This window comes from Falco cherrug, chromosome 7, assembly GCF_023634085.1.
Source record: "Falco cherrug isolate bFalChe1 chromosome 7, bFalChe1.pri, whole genome shotgun sequence".
NCBI lineage: Eukaryota > Metazoa > Chordata > Aves > Falconiformes > Falconidae > Falco > Falco cherrug.
This window is the reverse complement of record NC_073703.1, coordinates 9,353,234-9,373,786: the sequence shown is the minus strand read 5'-3', so window position 1 is coordinate 9,373,786 and position 20,553 is coordinate 9,353,234. Positions and strand designations below refer to the sequence as shown.

At 40.3% G+C, this 20,553-nt stretch overlaps 1 long non-coding RNA gene across 2 annotated transcripts; it reads right to left on the bottom strand.

The window, feature by feature from the left end:
* Nucleotides 1–1,719: 1,719 nt before the first annotated feature.
* On the bottom strand, nucleotides 1,720–19,921 carry LOC114015237 (uncharacterized). 2 transcript variants are annotated; one of them, XR_003559042.2, is made up of 3 exons: nucleotides 19,817–19,921; nucleotides 12,107–12,222; nucleotides 1,720–3,124 (listed from the first exon to the last, which is right to left on the bottom strand). It is a non-coding gene; the product is annotated as an uncharacterized LOC114015237 (long non-coding RNA). The 2 variants fall into 2 exon arrangements; XR_003559041.2 differs by lacking the exon at nucleotides 1,720–3,124 and adding an exon at nucleotides 8,970–9,142.
* Nucleotides 19,922–20,553: the final 632 nt, after the last annotated feature.

Sequence of the window (20,553 nt, the reverse complement as noted above, 5' to 3'; positions counted from 1 at the left end):
TTAACACTCCCTGGGTGAAATCCTGACCCTGTTGAAGTCAATGGCAAAACTCCCATTGACTCCACTAGTCAGGATTATCTCCTCCAAGAAGCCTTATGACTTTGCTCCTGACTGCTTTTCTGTTTTCACATCCTACTGTATCCCCTCCTTGCTCTACTTTTGTGATAAATGCTCACCTTCATGCTCCCATTTATTTTGGTCTTGCACTCCGAATTCTGCACCATTTTGAAATGAGTCTGTCAGCATGGAGAAGTCCCCCTCTGCTCTGCCTGCCCATTGACTCCTTCCTCCTGTTACCAGATCCTGCTTAACTTTTGTAGGGCTAATCTCTCACTGCTAGCCACTGTTCAGGCATTCTCCTCTCCTTTCCCTGTATCCGAGCATCATCTAGGATATAGTAAAACTGTGAGAATAGGTGAAAATTGCCTGCCTGCCTCCTTAGATGACTTCAGACAAAGTTTTCATAAGCAAGGCATCTACAGTTAAGGAAATGCTTCCCATGCATTTTCTCTCTCTCATTTTTCCACCTTGTATTCAGTGCTTGCATTAGATAAACCTGTAATATTAATTCCTCACAGTCCAGCCTTATATTTTTAATTTAATTTTATTGGAGTTATGCACAGTTATAGAAAAAATAAATTACCCTAAAATTTGCATGTTGAATAGGCTAAGGAGTATTTAGAAATGAGCAGAGAATAATGCTTTGTAGATAATTTATCATGCAGGCAAGAAGAAAGGGTTTGCCTGACTAAGGACTTCAGACTCTTCATGAATATATAGTGTAATCAGTAAAGAGTTTGCATGATCAAGCACTAACCAGGAAAAGGTCACAATGCAAAGTTCATTTAAATCAATAGGGAGTCTCCAGTTGTCTTGGATAGAGGGCTAAGGAAGGATTTCAGGATTTGACCCATTGCATTACACTGCACAGAAACCTTGTAATGTGGTTGTGAGTTGGTTGGTTGGTTGTTGTTTGTTTTTTAAAAAATTAAGTACATAGGATGAGCAGCTTTATACTGTTGACTTTGAATAGTTTTGAGTCTAAGCTGAAAGACCCCAGAAACTATTAATACCCTCCAGAGAAATATCAGCCTGCAATAGTGAGTATGGATCCCTCTTGTTGACCTAGTTTATATCTACAGAATCAACCTACACAATTCTTTCCACCAGCTGCTCTGTGGCTTAGGGAGATGGGGTGTTAATTAATGAGACATTTGTTGAAATTTATAAGGGCTTTTCCTATCCAGGTTAGACATAAATTATGAAGGCTCTGGCAAAGTGGGCAGAATATTGTTGACTGTAACTGTTCTGCTTATTTTAGCCAGTACTGGAGAAAATAGGTCTTCAAAGAACAATTTACGTGCAGAAGCAAGCTTGATGAGAAAAAGAGAAGAACATTTGGGAAAAAAAAAAAGTCTCAATATGAAGTGATTTGTTTTTTCCTGTTCGCTGTACTATTACTTTTTGAAATTTCTTTTTCAGTAGGGCCTCTTAGTCGCCGATCTGTTAGGTAAAGCATAATCGTATGCTTATGAGATTGTGATCTGTTTCAAATGGGTATGATGTCATACAAAATTCAGTATTATCTGCTGCCTGGATTCCACAGAGATAAATACATTGGAAATGCACACACAGAGAGAAAATTAGATAGATTCACTTTGAATAATATGTAGTCTCCTTTTTAATGTTAATTTCTCACAAATATCCTAGCATGGGAATTTAATGGCAGACGTGTTTGTAGAAATAGCTACTTTTAAGTGAGTGTTGGAGAACAGTGGTTTTCTTAATAATGAAAAGCAAATTTCCATTTCTGAATCATAACTATTGTCATTGTCAAGCTAATTCAAAGCCTGACATTTTATCAGTCAGGAAAAGAAACATGTAACATGCATTTAATTATTGTCTCCCTCTGAGGGTTCGAACACACACAGGAGTTTATGATAGCCCTTCATTTTGCAGTCTTTCAGTTTAAGCAGTATATCCAGATCTGGAGGTCCCTGTTCCAGTTCACCCCCAACCCTTTTCATTTTTTTATTGCGCGTGCCAGATTATACATTGATGGAGCAGTTATTTTGCAATGAAATATAATTTAATCAGAAAACGCTGATTCACAAAAAGCAAAATGTTACGTGGAAACATATTGCTTTTGATGAGCTTCTAAGAAAATACAGGTGGGCTCTGCTAAATGTTCATGTTTTTTCCATTCAGCTTGCTTGATTAGCTTCTAGGATCTGCTTGAAGATCTGCAAATGTTGAACTTTCTGGTCTTGAGATCTGATTATCAGTGAGATCCAGTCCTAGCCATCCCCCCACCAAGGAGACAGCAGTGCCTGAAAACCCTAATTCAACATTCACATCCTTGCAAACCTAGAAACCTTAGGGAAGCCTGTACAGAACTACTAATCTGGGGGCTTGGCTTCTGAGTTCCTTTTTTATTTTTAAAAATTTGCTTTTATTCCTAGTTTTGTAGAAAATTTTGTTTCATTCTGAAAGTTAAAAAAACGAAAACCAAAACCAAAATCCTTAAACAGTTACTTTCTTCCTGCTTTTTCTCCAGAATTTCTAGCAAAATGACATTTGCTTGATTCATAACAGTTTTGTCGATGAGCGCCAAACACAATTGTCTTACAAACCATTCTCAAGATGAGAATCTGAATTCAGTTATCAGATGGTTCCAAACACTAAAAGCAGCTACAAGCTGAAAGCACAGAGTTAAATCCATCAAGCAAATATCTTTCTGAATTACTGCTGTGGTAAATTCAGGCAGGAGCAACTTTCTTTCATGATTACTAGACCATTAACAAAAAAAAAAAAAAGCACAAGTCTATGTCCTGAAGGCGATGGTTCAGCCTTGGTGAAGGCATTTCATGAGCTACTGCAAATCCTGTTTTCCTGAGAGACCATAGGTTATCACAGACTCCGAAATCAAAGGCGGCCCTGTGTTCAAATCGCTCAGATCGTCCTTTCCTCTTTCCTTACCACAGTCTTCACCCTGGGACCCTGTTTTCCTGTGAGCCAGGTGGGCTCCTTGCTAGTCCTCAAATGCAGTCATCTGCAGGACAATCAAATAAACCATTCCGTGTTCCTTGTCAGGCGCTGGGCCTCCTGATCTCTTATCAATTATCTGTCAAAAGAAAAGGGTGTTTTTCTTCATTAACACTTTGCAGTGTGGTAATTAACAACCAGATAGCGCGGGGCTTAAAAAGTGGCCTCTCTTGACCGCATGTCAATAAATATTGACATAAGCACCAGTCATATGGGTCTGGGCTAAAAACAACAAGCAAGAAAAGAGAAGAAAGGCAAACAAAGTGTATCCACGAGTTGTTTTTTGGAGAAACCTTTATCAGGTTTTAGCAGCAAATGGAAACAATTTGGGCATTATTTAAGGCCAGGTTGCGCTGTTTCTTGTTTCTCTCCCGACTAAAGATGTGTCCCACTCCTCCTGCTTTTGGGTGGGGGGCAGAAAGGGGAGTTACCTTCCTGTTGAAATAAGCCAGCAAGAACTTTGTCAAGGAATGAACTCTTACTGTAACCCACACCTCATTTGTCACCCTGATGGGCTGAGGAAAAGTGACATTTACAAACTGAGAATGAAAGTACATCCATTTCACCAGTCTGACACCCTGATATAATAACTATTTACCTTGAGAAAGAGGGACTGAGATTTCCGATTCTTGTGAATCTTCTCACTTTGGCACTTATTTTCTCACTCTGTCAAACAGCCCCAGATTAATGGAACAATTTGTTCAACAAATCATATTAGCAGAAAGCGCACAGGGTAAAGAGAAGGAGGCGGGGGAGCAGGAAATTTTTACTCATTCATAGCAGTGGTATCTCTGCAAATAAAAATGTAGTTATGCCTGACATTTACAGAGGTACAATGTGAAAGGGAAAAAGTGTAATGACTTTGGGCAGTTGAGAGATCACTTTGCAAGAACAGTAGCGCTCAAAAGGGAATAAGATAAAGTTACACATAGCATCTAGATTGAGCTTCTTTCTGGAACATATTTGTCAAACACAGCAGGATCTGTCTGTTTAAAAAAGAGTTTTCCATTAAAATTAAGCACCGTGTGCTTTCCTAACCATAAAGGAATGCTCCCTTACAGTCTGTGTTTCAGAAACGTTAGGTAAAGAATTAAAGTAAGCTGGAGCTGTATGGTGAATGCTATGCATCCTCCTTGCTGGCTTCATACTGTTCAAGGGACTGATATAAACTCCATCTAAGTCAATGGAGGTTTTTCCATTTACTTCACAGGACTCCAAACTGAGCACAGAGCAATCAGAAACCAAATGTTTCTTCTGCATTTACTCCTCATTTACACTGTATTATACTGCTGCAATAGCTAAATAGGCAAACAAGGTTTCTTCTGTTTTCCTACACATACGTAGTTCTTACCGTGGAGGTGAGAGAACTGAGGAATGCAACAGTAGTTATTCCAGCTTGATAGGGGCACAAATGTAAGTATAATAAATCCTGAAAAGTCATCTTGGGTGTATGTTTTGTTTAGGAATTGGTAATGAGTTAAGACTGTATTGATAAGTAATTCACTGGGCAGCAAACCATACTTAATCCTCTCAGTGCTTTAACCCAGAGCTCCCTGCAAAACTGTGTGTCGGTATTTATAGTATATACAGAGTAGATTATCTTTAAAATGTGTTTCTTTTTAAGTCTGTGTTGCCCGTTTCTGCTAGCCATGAAAATATACAGAGCAATGTGGCAACATCCCCCAGCATGCACACTCACACACTTACAAACACATTTTAAGAGGACACTCTAAGTTTGCCATCACGTTAATTTATTTCTGTTAGCTTGGTACAGCAGCACTGTACCCTGCATCTTCAATGAAAATTGACGCTCCCTTGTTCCACGTTTCTTTATGCCATGACCTTGGGTGTCAAGGGAAAATATTGCTTTGCATCCTTGTGTTGCTTGAGTCCTGCTTCTCTCTTTATAGCTTATTACTTGGCACACTTCAGAACACCATGTACTGCAATGAGATATGCACTGTACAGCTGGCAGCGTAGGGATACTTCAGACTATGGAGATAGGAAGAGCTGAGTCTGCTGCACAAATAATATTTTGCCCCAAATTCAAAAATTTAAATGTATGGTTCAAAGATTTCTGATGGTAAATTTTTGCTTCCTTAATAAAATTTCTTCTTTTATTGCTTGTTCCGTAGCCCAGTGAAATCATAGATCAGCCCTTCTCCGTGAAGATGCTGATTCTCTCAGGACATTTTAGGTATTTTTGCATGCTGAGCAGGATGAATGGGGAGGAACCTTCTACATGACTAGGAAAAGCTGAAAAACCAAAGTCATTACTTATTAATTCAACTGGGTTTTACTTGTGTTAGTGAATAAGATACATGCAGAATTTGCTAAGGATCTGAAGGAAGGAAATCAGCACAAGGAAGTCAGGATTTACAGTAGCACCACAGGGAGCAGAATCTGTCCTCTTCAAAATACGGTATGGGTAAGGGTGTTCACTGCCAACATTTCCCGAGCAAGCACAGAGAATGAACAGTTGTTAAAGCTGATCTGATTTTAAGTGGCTCAACCTCTTCAACCTATTTCAGTAAATTGAGAGCTTCTGAGAAAATGTTGCCCCTTCCCCTCTCCACCCACACCACGCTGAGCAAGACCCAGACGTTAGGAAGGCTGCATAGTCTCTCTGCTGACCCTTCTCCTCCCTTTGCCCCTACGTACAACTTTACTCTTTATAGGTTTTGTGAATTCCTGTTCTAGATGGCCCTGAGGGCAAAAACACTGACATCCCCTATGGCTTGAACAGTGACCAAGGATGAAAGTAGCAGAGACTTCTTGGCTGCTCTTCCTTGGAACCTCCAACCTAGCACACACAAGAGTAACAACATAATTACTTCAGAACAAAGGAAGCTTTGTACACTTTAAGGTTTACACCTCACTGATCCTTCTGGATGCATCCCTGTTCCATGGAAAGTAAATTACAGCACAAGGACTCAGTTGCAAGAAGTCTGCGAGACTTGGCACATGCTGTGGTCAGATGGCAGGTTCTCCTGCCAGTCTGCAACCCCCGAGGTAAACAGAGATCAATCACAGCCTGGTAGGAGGAGTTTCTGGGTATTTTGTTATTTTTTTTAAACAGCAATCCTTTTCTCTTATTTTGGTAAACTACCACAAGGGGGAAAAAAAAAACCCTGGTTTTCTATCTTGAGGGTTCAAGAGACTATTGGATTTTTTTGGCAAATTTTAGATTTTGTGGATGGAGCATCTGGACAGTTTTTTATGTAGATGTGGAAATGATCTCCCAGTGAGGGCTAGTCTTCCTTATGATAGCATTAAAAGAAGGGAAAAGGAGGTGCCAAGGTGGCTATATTGCAACTGGAAATATGCCATAGGGAGGCTAAAACCAAAACAAAACTAAGAAACAAAACAGCCCTCCCTCTCCAGAGAACTGGAAAAGAAAGAAACACAAAGCACTGATTGTGGGTCTGTCTCTCCCAAAGCATCTCTGTTTGCCAACATATTCATATTACAGAAGCAAGTGCTCTCATCTTTTCCCAGCTGGGGATTCTCCAGCCCTCCAGGCCTGTTCAATCCCATTTAGTCACAGACGTAAAGATGGGCTAGAGGTGTTTGACACCTTTTCTCATTTTCTAGGAACGACTAGAAAACACAAAGGACTCTATTTCAGAAATGGGCTCCACAGCCGAGGTCAGTTTGAAGGCTGTATGAACAGTGAGGTATGCTCTAAGAGATGGCCCTGAACCTCTAAAAACAAATAAAAGCCCTGAATCTCAAAATCTAAAATCCACGAGGGGTCTGTGTGTGTGTCGCACTTTCTTCAAGAAGAGTAAATCGTGTATTTTAATTTTGACCTCTTTGAATATTTCAATTTTTATTGTCATGGCAACTGGTATTTTTCCTTTAGAAATATCAGCAATTCAAACCATAATTCTTTTTCCTTTCCTGGCTTCTCCATGTCACTGGATCATTTGCTCCAAAAAGAACTCCAGTAAGTTGTCTGTGCTCCTACTGTAACAAGGAGATGAGGCAGTGGAATACCATGTACCTGGGTACAAACGCTTAACTGGGCACTGCGGTAGCTCTCCAAGTCAGAAATGGATTTTGGCAGAAGCCAGGACTTCGGGTGCAATCACAGCTGGCTGAGTTGGAATTTTTTTGTTTAAGCAACACTGCGGCCCAACTCTTTGTATGAACCTCAATACCAAGGCTGTACATATATATTAAAAAAAAATATCCCACAAACAAGCAAACAAAAAAATCACGAGAAAAAAATACTACTACTTTCCTATATTAAACCATATGTTAAGCCCCATGTTCATAATTGAATCTTACGGGGTTTAATCTTCACGGGCTAAAGCTGAAGAAACACCCAGGACCATCAGCAGAAGTTGTGCTAATCAGACCTTATTCTGGAATTTTATTTTGCAGAGCATATGGGCTAAAGACCTCTCTCATGCATCACTCTGACCATTTGGAGGGTAGCTTTAACTCTCGAATAGTAATATTAGTCCTTGGGTCATGTGAGATAGTTTGGGTCACGTGGGAGTGCAATGTCCTGAAAGCTCAGCTCTGCCCAGAGCTGCAAACGTACTTGTGTATAGCCCAGAGGAGAATTTTGTAAACTGAAAAATAAAACCCTTTTAAAAAAATAAATTAGATATATGTACTTTATTTTTTACATATATATATATATATATATAAAGTATATATCTTGCAGTAAAAAGAGTAGCAGATTAATGTGAAATATGAGTAGCATTTTGTTTCTGTGGTGGCATCCTTTATGACTTCTTATTCACAATAATTCTTTAGATGTTGAGCAAGCAGTTCCACAAGTACAGGATTTAACAAAGCCTAATGAAGATTTTTAATGGATACATGTCTTGTAGCTGGGTTGTCTTTGTTTTCTTAAGGTGAAAATACTGACAGAAGCTATTTCTCCAGGAAGCTTTTCCTGGGCTAGGGACATTCATAATGCCTCTCTCCTGTGTAAATTATCTGATGTCTAATGGTGACAGACGCGTACACACATACACAGACTGTGATTGCATAAGCCTTGTTTCCTGACTAAACTATGCTGAAAGAACCCATCAAGAATGCTAATCAGAATTTGAGACCTTCAAATTCTGTATGATGTAACATAGCTACAGCTTTCCATGTAAAGCTGCAAAACATATATGCCTAGGTCTATATACGTGTGCATTTAGAGTTTGTAGATATATGTGTACATATTTGTGTGTGTGTGTGTGTGTATAATATATGCACAATTTTCCATGTACTAGAAAGTCCTTTCTTCAGGCAGCACATTACCCGTTTTGTTGCCTGTGCCATTGAACGTGTATTACTGTGATGTGACTCAGCTTGCTGTATGATTCATCCCAGTCATGAAAGGGGCCAGTGGGTGGATTGCTATTTACCCGTAAATGAGCCCTGGAAGCCCATGTATTTAGAAATCCGACATACCTGTGGAACTTTTTTTCACCCCTCTGATTAATTTGGAGACACTTGTGTGAGTTTTATACACTCTACTCATCAGGCCAATATATAGAGACTTGCTGAGCTGAGACATAAATATGGCCTAATCATCAAATGTGGATTCAGGTCTCCCCTGCTGAGCAGGTAACAGTCTAAAGTGTTTAAACTGATACCTGCCCAGCATGTGGTATCTTAATCAGCATCACATTCCTGCACTTCCTCCCTCACTTTGGTCTACAGAGACAATGACCTCAGTAAGATGATTTTATTTTAGTGTTCAAATTTGCCTATATGAATATATTTTTAACTCCTGCATTGCCTTGTGGATGAGCACTGCAGCATCTGTGCAAAAGGTCGTCTGTACAAAGGGAATTATAAAGAGAGGTCACCAGACAGAGAGTTGAAAACCGAGAACTTTAACAAGCAGTTTAAGAGTTCACGTTTTTTTTGTACTTTTCATCATTTTAGGCCAAAATCAGAAGCTGGGCTGGTATGGAACAGATTTACAAATCACATTCTTCCTCTGCAAACCACAGAGTCACAGCATGGCTGTACACAGCTGTGGTCAGCCGGGAAGGTCTGAGCAGGAGCAGCTCATCCCTGAAGATGTCGTCTCCCCATCCCTCCTGCCGGCAGAGATCCAGTGGCTGGGGACTGCTGAAACCTGCATATACCATCGTCCTTCTTTCTGGCAGCTCCAGCCAGAAGGGAAAACTTGTTTTTCCTATTGCTACGCAACTCCTGTTGGGCATGGACAGGGTGTGTCTGGACTTCTAAAGAGGTCCAAATTTCAACCCTGTTTGTTGTGGTTAGGGGCATGTTTCCTTGGAGGAGGGCTGGTGTCACATTGATGCCTGGCTGGAGGCAGGGACCAAGCCCCCAGACACCCAAGGATTTCAGTTATGACTGGAATACCCCTTTTGCACCCCAGTTTTAGGACAGGCTAATGAGCTGGGAAGGGATGTGAAAATTTCAATACCTGAGCCCAGACATGAGCATCCTTCCCCCATGCATCTCCCCAGAGGCTGGGGGGTTCCCCACGCACCCACTTGCTCCTTTCCAGCAAGTTGCCTAGTCCCTGTCCTCCTAAACCAGGGCTGGAGACACTGAGTGTCCCCTTCCAGGTAGAAGAGGTCCTGGGAGAGCAGGGGGAGGCTCCCGGGTGCCGTGGCTTTGTTTCCCACTTTCACCACAGGCAGCAGAGCCGGGTGGCAGCCGAAGTGGCGGGAGGGCTTATCTCCAGCTCCCAGCATTTCCCCCAGCGTGCGTGTGGGAGCTGGCGTGCCACGAATTTCCAGAATGAAGGGGGAGAAGGGTGGCCGGGCCAACAGGAAGGCTCTCTCGCCGTGCGCCCGCATGCCCCGGCCGTGTCCCGCCGGCCACAGGAGTGCAATCGGGCAGCTGCAGGGATTTCCCGTCGCTTCCGCCCGGGCGGGTGCAGGCCTCTCCATCTCTTCCTGCGAGGCCGGCGGTGGGTCGGCAGCGGCCGCCAGGCCTCAGGAAGCCGCCAGCCATGAGCAAGTGGCGGCAGGCGGGCAGGCGGGGGCGAGGAGGTGATGGTGGCCAAAACCTATTTGTTCGGTGGCCGCCACACGGACACGCGCTGGCCGGGCCGGAGGAAAACAAAAGGGGGATGTCTGCTTCAAAAAGGCAGGAAATGAAGCAGCATGGGGGACGGAGAGACCTACTGGGACTGGGCTGGGGCTTTTCTCTCTTAACCTATTGTTTCATTATATATTAAAAAAAAAAAAAAAAAAGAAAGAGAGAAAAAATAATAATAAATTGAACACATCCTGTGACCTCTTATCAAGCCATCGGGAAGAAAAACAAACAGCTCATTCATCTAAAGGCTGAGGGTGTTTTTGATGTGGCTGCTGGACTCGTGAAATCCATCAGGGCAGACGGGCTGCAGAGGGGTCGGAAGCATCTCCCCTTCCCTGCCCCCCCCCCCTCCCCGCAGTCCCCCTTTTTTTGGCTTCAGTGCCAGGCAGGAGCTGTTTGTTTGCGAGGGTTTCTATATACGGCGCCGGGCATTTCCCAGCTGGCTGCAGCCCCCAGCCCCCTGGCCTCTGTTCCCAGTCTGCAGGAAGTCTTTCATTCCCCCCCTATCTGCAAACCAGAAGATTTTGATGGCTGATGTTTCTCCTGATCTGTGTCCCCTCCCTTTTTTTGGCCAGACACCTATAATTTTCCACTCCTCTTTTTCTTCCAAAGGAGGTGACATTTAAGGGAAAACAGTGCCATTGCTTTATTTAGCTCTTACCTACATATTTCTTTTTTAATTTTTCTTTTATGGCTACCATACTCATGAAGCATGGGACTTACAGTCCAAATAGCTACAGATCTGACCTGGCAAAACCTCAGTGAGTCCTGGTTCACAAGCACATCCACATAAACTTGTTTACATCTTGCCTATAAAAAAGCCATATTCACTTCTTGGATCTTTGGCTAAGCTCTTAGATTTTTAAAGCCAGAAGGGGTCATCGGGTGACCTATGCAAAGGTGCTCTCTACTAGTATTTCACCCATTTCCAAGTGCAGTAAGCCTAATAAATCATTTTTAGCTAAACAATAGCTTTCAGAAAGGCATCCATTCCTGTTTTGAAGGCTTCAAGAGGTGGAAAACCCACCATATCTGCCTGTAGCCTGGGTTATTCAACTTTTGCAAAGCACTTAAAATATCTTCGGAGTAGAAACTGGTGTACTCTTCTGACACAATGCAGTCTTGCAGACAGATCTTTTTCAGATTCGGAAGAGCACAGTTAAGTGACTAGCTCTACTGACCAGACATGTTAAGGACATAGTAAGGAGTCATATTATCTGATTCAACCAACTTAAAACTAATGAAAGTTGCAGTTAGCATAGATACAGCCCTTTCTTTGTGGTGTACAGCATGCTTGCTGGCTTGCACTGACCTCGCCTGAAGTCCCTACAATAATGGCCATGAAAATGTAAAAGGGAACAGTATAAGTATTATTGAAATCCCAGGGACTGGAAAGGTGCCTCAGGCATAAATGTGAGGACTGTGGCTTGGGCAACCTGGAGGAAGGGAAGCTGTCCATCCAAAAGGTCTTTCATGCGAAAGAAGAATGTGTTTTTACTACTATATGACCTCCACGCTGAGAGGAAGCCCAGGTATTCTCAACAAGATATTTTATTCCCCTGTCTGCTGCAGATGGACAGTAGGGATGTGGGCTGTGCTGACTTGGTCCAACATCAGAAAATCCCACACCTACACTATCTTCATACCATAGCCAGTCTGTTGAATAATTAAAACATCAGCAGGTACCTGCAAACAATTAGAAGGTAACCCCAAAAATGTAGGCTGTCTAGGTGATAACACTGATTTAAAATTTCCAGCTGAGATAACAATCCCTACAGGAAATGTAAATGAAACTTATAAAAGCATAACAGAAAATCGGTCCATAGCACAGTTAAGGATATTTCTTTCAGTGCATCATGGCTACTGGTCCTTCATTTTCTCGAAAGCAGACCATGGTAAAAGTGCAATGATATATCATTGTGAAACATTGTTTGGAAGCTCACTTGACCTTTCAATCTTAGTACTTTCTATATTAATCCCATGATGCATAAATTATAAGAAGGAAGATAAATATTTAGTTTCTTACTGTTCTGAACAAAGTCCCACAATGTTTTCTTTGCAGGCTGAAGCAACTCAGGCAACCAGGAAGGAGGCAGACAGCCCAGTTGTCTTCCCATGATACTGGTAACACAGACTGCACATCTAATTGGAAAAACAGAGAATAAGGAATGGAATTGCAGGCAGGGTTTTTTCAGATTTTCAGAGAGACATAAATACAATAGAGTGGAGGAAGAAAGGGAAATAGAAGACAAAGAAGAGGATTTTATGTAATTCACTGTCAGTGTGGTACCTCAATTTGCTCTAGATTTATGGTAAAACTTTCAGAAGGGCACAGAGGAGTTACACGCACACACACAGAGCTCAATTAATATTCAGTACAAAATACTCCGAGAGGCTTTGAAAATTTCCCCAACAAGTACTTTAGAAAAGAAAAACAAACAAAGAAACAAACCTGCAAAACAAAACATACAACTCGGAATCTGATTTTTTTTCTCTGATTTATCAGCCTAAATTAGGACTGGTTGATATGAAAATTTTGCCCAGAGGATTTATATATGTATATATATGTATATATATAAGCATTTTTCCTTATATATATATATATAAGGAAATATATATATATATATATTATATATATATATATATAAGCATTCCCACCACACTGTTGCATTCAAAAGCATTTCAAGAACCTGATAAAGTTGCCCAGTAGGTTTAATGTTTAACTCGAACTAATTACCCTGAGTAACATCAGTGTTTTCTTTAATTTATCCTTGGCTATCTTCAGTGAGCTAAATCTGTGTCCTAAAGCTGCTTCTAAGTTGCCGTGAAGTTTAGCTCCAGTTTTTGGCTTCAGCAGAAGCAGAAATTGCACAGTGCAAGGACTGTGAGTTAAATCACTATTGCAGACGATTGCAGATGTACAAGGGAAGAGGTCAAGGGCAGGTATTTGGTGTCATTTCTGAAACTGGAGGGACAAGCTAAAGCAAAGCAGCAAGGAGGGAGGGAGACAGCTAACTGGAAACTGATAGCCTGTAATTTCTAGGAAGTTTGAAATCAACTGTTTAACTGTCTCTGTTTTTTACTGATCTTGCTGACAACCTTAATGGCTGATGTTCCGGACTTCCCAGTTTCCAGACTCTAGCAGAATCAATGCATATCAAATAAGCATTCAATTTTTGTACGGGCCAGACTTGGAATCTGTAAGGTCCGTTCATCTGCTGAGTCTCCTTGCCTCTTAAAACCTCTTCACTTCATTAAAATCACAATATACTGATGGTCCTGAGACAAAAAGGACTTCCAGAGCCTTTAGAGGGAGTCCTATACAAAGAGCAAGTGTGAAACTCTTGAAGGCTATCTTATCCCCTCATCGAGTGTTAATGGGATTTGTATTGATTCATTGATGGGAGATTAAACTCCTTAGTGTCTTTGTCATTTATACTTATTGGTAAAATGTACGACATGTGGAAGGTCAATATCTCATCCATATATTTTTTTTTTCCTAATTTGGTTCCTCATAGTTGGAAAAGTGGCTCTGAGATAACAGCCAGCTGCAACAGGGGCAGTTAAAAGAGGCCGCAGCTACCAGCAGCCAAAAGGAAATCTTCAAACATTGATTTTCACACACAGATTGGCTCTACTTCTTCCTATACATACAGTACCAGAATGATAAAAAAAAAAAAAAAAAGTTAGATAAATATTTATACATATGGCTAATGAGAACACCTGGCATAGCAGGCAAACAAGCTAATGGGAAAGAGATGGAATGGATGAGGATCTCACAGTGTGTATTGCATCCCAAGCAGCTTGTTTTCTCTACTGATGTCTCCTTCAAAGAGCCTTTTGCTCCATCGAATGAATGTGCTAGATCTACTGCCCTTGAAAGCAGTTGGGTTCCCACTCTACCTGAGGGCAAAAGTGAAAACCACCCTGCTTTGGAGGAAAGCTCATTAAAACATTCAGGTACCAGTCCTTTGCAGAGATGTCTAGCAAGCTGGTGATGGCATTCAGATACAGACAGATGTCTCCTAGGACCTGGGCTGGCACCACCAATTTATCTCATGTTGACCACAAAATAACCATCACCTTATAAAGACTTTCATTTATTAGTAGTGACTGGTGAACCTCTGGAGGTTTGCTTGGGACAAATACCAATTCAGCTGCCAAACCTTATCTGAACTATCTGAACCTCTCCTGTCTAAAAAAATTGGGCTGGAAATCTCATCAGATAAGGATTTGCTCTGTGATTGACTGTAGTTATTGCTTCCAGATGGGCTAGAATTACTGACATAACTGCCCTTTCACTTGGCATTTGATGTATCCAATTCTGGCTCAGAACCTAGGAAAAAAGTATAGGTGACCAAAAAAAAAAAAGTATTACATATAAATCTTAATTGATCTTATTTTTTCTAGGTTTCCTTCTCCAGTTTCTAATTCCTAATTGTTTTGAACTGCAGAGAAATATATTTTTTTTTCAGCAGACAGTCCTCTGATTCCAGTGAAATCTTTTGACGTTGGCCTGCCTTGTTTTGATAAGAGTCACAGTAAAAGTAGGTAATCAGGAAGGACAGGAGGATGGTCATACTGGCTCATTTGTGAGAGTTAATGAATGAAAAGTCAGTATACATACAGATAACTGGAACTGCGTGCCTGAACTTTGACTCTTTTTTAAAAAATTTCTGTTATGAAAAGAAGCCAGATAAATATTCTGTTCAAAAGATGCCCCAAACAATTCCATTTATAAATATTTCCTTTGATTATTTAAATATTTGCAGTGTACTCAGATCTTTAAATGTAATGTTTCATTCAGTCAAACAAGTGCTTTTTTCTTTTTTCTTTTTTTTTTTTTCTTTTCCTTTCTCATTTGTTGGTTTACTGGCATTTTTGGAAATCATTTATTGGTGTTGATTGACAACAGTTCCCACCTCTTTGGCCAGACTTTTTCTGAAAAAGCAGAAAACTAAAAATTCCTTTGTCTTACTCTTATGGAATAAAACAAAGGCTACTGTAACAATAAAAAAGCAATCAAAATCCCCCAGAAAGACAATATCATTGGTAGGAGGGAAAATACTGGTACTGATGATGGGCCAGGACCCTGAGAATGAGAAACTTGAACTTTACATCAGAATTGCAAGGATCCAGAGAGGAGCTGAGGTTGTTTGGGTAGGTTTTTAGTGTCAAATCTTGGCTTAGAACGTGTTAGGGACTAAAAAATGCACCAGAGGGCCTGGGACAAAAAGGTAGCAGAAGCTGGTAGGTTTGAAAAAGTAAAGTGTGTCTTGCAAATGAGAGGAAAACCTGTCCATTACTGTAAATCTGTGGTATGTCCACAAGCACCATGTGATTTTGATGGTGCAGCATCTTCATGCAGGCTCACCTAGTGATTAGAAAGGGAGGAATTCCCAACTGAGTACAGGTCAGTGGTCCTGCTAGTTCTCTAGCCTGCCTCTGACAGTGCCAATTTTGAAAGATGAACTGTAGAGTGGTTTCCCAAGGGAAGCAGTGGAAGTCCCTTGTCAGGGGACTTTTACAACTAGACCAGACAAAACACTAGAAAATGTACTGTAGCTGTAGCAAGCAATTCTGCATCAGCAGGGAGATGGGTTGAATGATCTAATATGGCTCTTCCATCTGCAATTCCTGTGAGTCTATGAATCACATTTCTGTGTGGCAATGCAGCCAAGTAAATACAGTGCAGAGCAGCATCATCAGCTATCTTGGTAACTCTGTAACAGTAACATGAGTAAATTAGGCAGACAAATTCCAAAAAGGGATATATTTGACTCTCTGGTTCTAAATCCATCTGTTCAAACTGGCTATAGTACAGCACGCTACTGCTAATTCCTAAGTGGTTCAGGCTGGATAACAAGATACTTTGTGTCAGGTATGCTACTAGCAAAGAACTAAACCTTTATTAGCTCATGTTTAGTTGTACAGAGCTAGTGTTTCCTGACTGAGCCAGCACATTTCGGATTAGTACAAAGACTGACCCAGCTATCTATAGCCTCCATGAATTTTAACTTTAAACATATGGAAGGATCTTGCAAAAGTTGACTATAAAAATTGGAAATATGTCAGTTTAAGATGCAAAGTGTGTTCTGACTGGAAAAGCAAGGGTGGAGGGATTGAAACATCTTATTACCAGACAAATGAGCTCAAGCTTTATCCTGGTACCGTGCCCAGATGATCCAGACATAAATGAATTCAGGGACGGTTGGGTGGGTGACAAAGCTAACCAGATGTCAGACTAAGCAAACATTTCTTTTGTGCACCCAACCAAGCCCAGTGGTCCAGCTAGGCTTGGAAAGACCTCTAACTTGGTTGATTAATTTGGGAAAGGGAAGTATCAAACCTGACAAACTTCACCTTCAACAGTAGTCACTACTGAACAGACTTTTGTGAAACATATTTGCATGATACTTCTATGGAAATAAAGGCCATACGCAGAGTATGTTATACAGTAGACAAGTCCAGTGTTTTACTCTGACATATCTACTTAACAGAAGAAATTTCTCTAGCAGCCAGGAAGATACTTTTAGCTGTTTTGCACAAATCAACAGGAAAGCAAATTTTTATGACTTTTTTTTTTTTTTTTTTTTTTTTTCTGGTTGCAGACTCCTACAATCCCAGCCACCAAAGACTTATTTTTCTCATCACAGCTCAATCCCTCCCCTTACAGCCGTAATCTTTCCATGGCACTTCTTAACTACCTTCATTAAGCGTTACTGCATTGCCTGGGTTTGTAGTGTGATGTTTCTGCCATGCCTGTGGGATCATATTTGATGACTTGTCGTCCCCAAAAGCTTTGTTCCCCTAACTGGTTTCCAAGAGTGCAAGAAAGACTCGCCTCCAGAGCATCACTTCTAATAGTGGAGGCCTGCATTCCAAGGCATTAGAATGGCCAACCTCATTAGATTTCTGAGGTTTGCCATTACATTTGAAGTTCTTCCACCTCAATTGCAAATAGTGTCATTTGGGAAGAGTGATTATTACTGCATACATAGCTATCTGCGTAGGTCTGTCCATGTAGGTGTATGCTCACAGGATGTACAGCACATCTGAACAGAAGGGCTGGACATTTACATGGGACATCATTTGCGACTGTACGCCTACATATCTTTGTGCATGTGTATTCCAACCACACCACTGAATGTGCAGATTTTCAGTTGTCAACAGGCCTTCATGAGTACCCTGACTGACTATTCATGAAGATACTGGAGAATTCAGTTTCATGACATTTAGACCTGTTGATTTATTCATTCTGAACTGCAGCATCGTTTCTTCACTATTCTTCATTCATTTTTCCCTTGTTTAAAAAGTTTCATTCACCCAATCATAAATAAGTAAGTAAATAAATAAATAACCAGCACGTGGCTTGGGTAACCAATTCCACACCTTCGTGGAGAATGAAATTGAACTGTTTATAAATAAACCATAAGCTGAAATGTGTTTGCATAAACTATTTGATAAACACTTAGGAAAAGAGCTATTGGGGGAAAAAATCCATCTTCATATTTTTTACTGCGAAAATGAAAACCATTTTCAGGGAGGGGAAATGTTTGCACCTTTTCCTCTATTTTTGGACTGACTCAGTATAAAATCCATTAACAGAAAATGTTGAAATTGATAACAGATTGCTGCTTGAACTTAATAGTTAAAAACATAAAAACTAAAAAATTGGGTTTTCCACTAATACTAAAAAAATGAGTTGGTCATGTTTAATAGTGTTAAGGGGGACTGTCTGCCTGTAGCTGTCTTAAGATTTACCATTTGATCTGGACAAATCAGCCAAATTCCCTTGACAGTCATGGAAAGAAACAGGACTACCCAGCCCAGCCCAGGAAAGATGTCTGCAGAGGATGGTATGAAGAGTTATGGAGAGACAACCTGGACAAGTATCTTTGACATCTAGCTTTTGGTTGGCTAAAGCTGGATTAGATGAGCCAAATTTCCTCAAATTTGGGCTCCTCAAATTTAAATTCTGGAAACTTGGTTAGATCCCCTCCACCATATGACCGTTGAAGTCTAGCAAGGGATTCATCCATGTCTTTCTGAAATTCAGGGCCAGCATCAACAGGCCCTCCAGCCTGCTTGCTCTTTGTGTTGTATTCTCTGATCTTGCCCAAGGTCCAGTCAAACCAAGATAATATTTGTTTCTGACATTATTTACAGTTGTTACTCAACTACCAAAGGACCTATGAACATCAGATGAACTATATTTGTACAAACCCAGTAACAACAAAATACAGGATCTTTGCCATAGTTGTATAATGAATGCCAGTATTTAATAATTAGATGTGTATGTTTACATTATACCTGTTTTGTACCTGGTTTTACTAGAAAGGAATCTACAATTACAACAAACAAACTGTTTATACAATTATGGGGCAAAACAGATTGCAAAGGCTGCAGAATTCAGTAAAGAATTTTACTACCTGTAGGTTTCTAGATTAGGCAAGGCATATGCTGAGAGGTTTGTACTACAATATAGCCCCCAAACTTAAATGTTGTGACATTAGCAAGTAGCTTATAATTAAAGTATGTTGCCATTTCACCAGGCTTTCATTTATAGGAGAAAGTGCAAATTCTATTCTATGTGAACTTTAGATACATCCAACTTTTTTCTTTGTTCTTTTCTTTAAAGCTTTGCAACAAATGCATCTCCATATGCTTATATTAGTTAATCTAGTATTAAACATATTGGCTGTGCAAAATGTTGGCATGCATTAATAAATGTTTTCATTTTTTTATTCTTTTTTTTTTTTTTCCCTTACTTTAAATTCTTCCTTTGACTACACAAGCAACAGCTGTCTAGCTTCCTGTTCAGTACTGGATCTAATGCCTCTACAGAAATCTAGGTCAAAACACTTGGAATGCATGAATATCAAACAGAGTTTTCAAAACAGCAAATGAATACATCTTTAACTGGTGACATTTTCCTGTAGCATATGGCTGCAAGCTCAGGGGACTGCATGCTTTTTTGATGAATATGTTCCGTCAAAAACTAAGGAATGGCAGTGGGCTTATATCACCTTCTGTTTTGCCTTATGAAATGATAATGCAAACTCATAAATGGATACTACTATCACAAGACTTCTGCCTTTTGTCCAATCCCAAAGTAGTACAAGGCCTAGTGGTTAAGAGCCTAACTCTTTGGTCATGTTAAAGTATAAAAGATAACTGTCAAAGATGCTTTTTTGTAAAGCACTTGCCCATGTCACAGAGGGCATCAGATTACCCGCATTTCCATACTAGTGGAAAACAGCAACATACGGTACCAGGAAAGAGGTACCTTAGATTAATTCTAAAATTCTGCAAAGGCATTAAACCACGTATATAATTTCTGCAAAAGAATGTCATGATATAACAAAGGTAATATTAATATAGTTTAGCTTGACAGCACAAACGTGCAGGAAAAGTTGTACTTTCAAAATGAGAAATAAGAGAATAAAAGAATAAACTAGAATTAAAGTGCTGGCATCTCAATAAACCCCATATCAACATTAAAGTGACAGTCCAAAGAAAGCTGCTCTAACAAGCTTGTCTGTTATTCTCTGAGAAGAAAGCATGGGTTTGGCAGCAACACCAGAGCCTGTTGAATAATTAACCAACCACCGATTCTGACCAGTAGGAAATGATGGAGCTATTATTCCTGATCATGCATTTATCTTCTCAAATAGCAAAAAAACCCGTTCATGCCTAATATCTCTCTAGGTTGATGAAAAAGGCAGAAAATCACCCAATTAAATGCTCTCAAATATTCCATAAGACCTAGGGCTGGAGATGTATGTCAGCTGGAAGCAGAGTGGCTCACTCGCTGGACGTGCAGGAGGTTGTGCAGGGGTTTAAAATGTGGCTGTGGCCAAGGTCTTTGCAGGTTCTGACCTCCAGTACCCTGTGGGATGTAGTGGGCAAACAAATGCTGACTTCAGGCTCTGTTTAAAGCAGCCAGCAGCTTTTTTTTTTTCTGGGTTGACACACATGGAGCAAATGTGAGAGCTGAGCACATCTAGATAAGCTATGAATATGTGAAATTGCACTTTTATATGAAAGTCTGATTTGGGTGGAAGATGGAAGGATGGACAAATGAAATGTACAAATAAAGAAAGGCTATCATTAGCCTGCCTATACACTCCTCACAGTTTATAGGAAACATACATGTTTTTGAAGCCATTGCAGGTAAATGATATATATTTTGCAAAAAAAAAGCCATTGGTTAAATCAAAAATGAAAATTATCAACCCATTTAAAACAATTTTATTTCCTCTTTATTTTTCTACCATTTCTAAAGTGCAGCTTTGGAAACATGCAGCCTCTTCCCCCCACCTGTGTCTCCCTTGCTGTCTTTATGCATCTTACTGTCACTGAGATGAAACTTCATTACATTTAACCCTAGAAAGGGAACAGTATTTAACCTTCACACTATGAATAAAAGTATTTCTTATAAATATCCCTATCAACATAATATCTATAGTA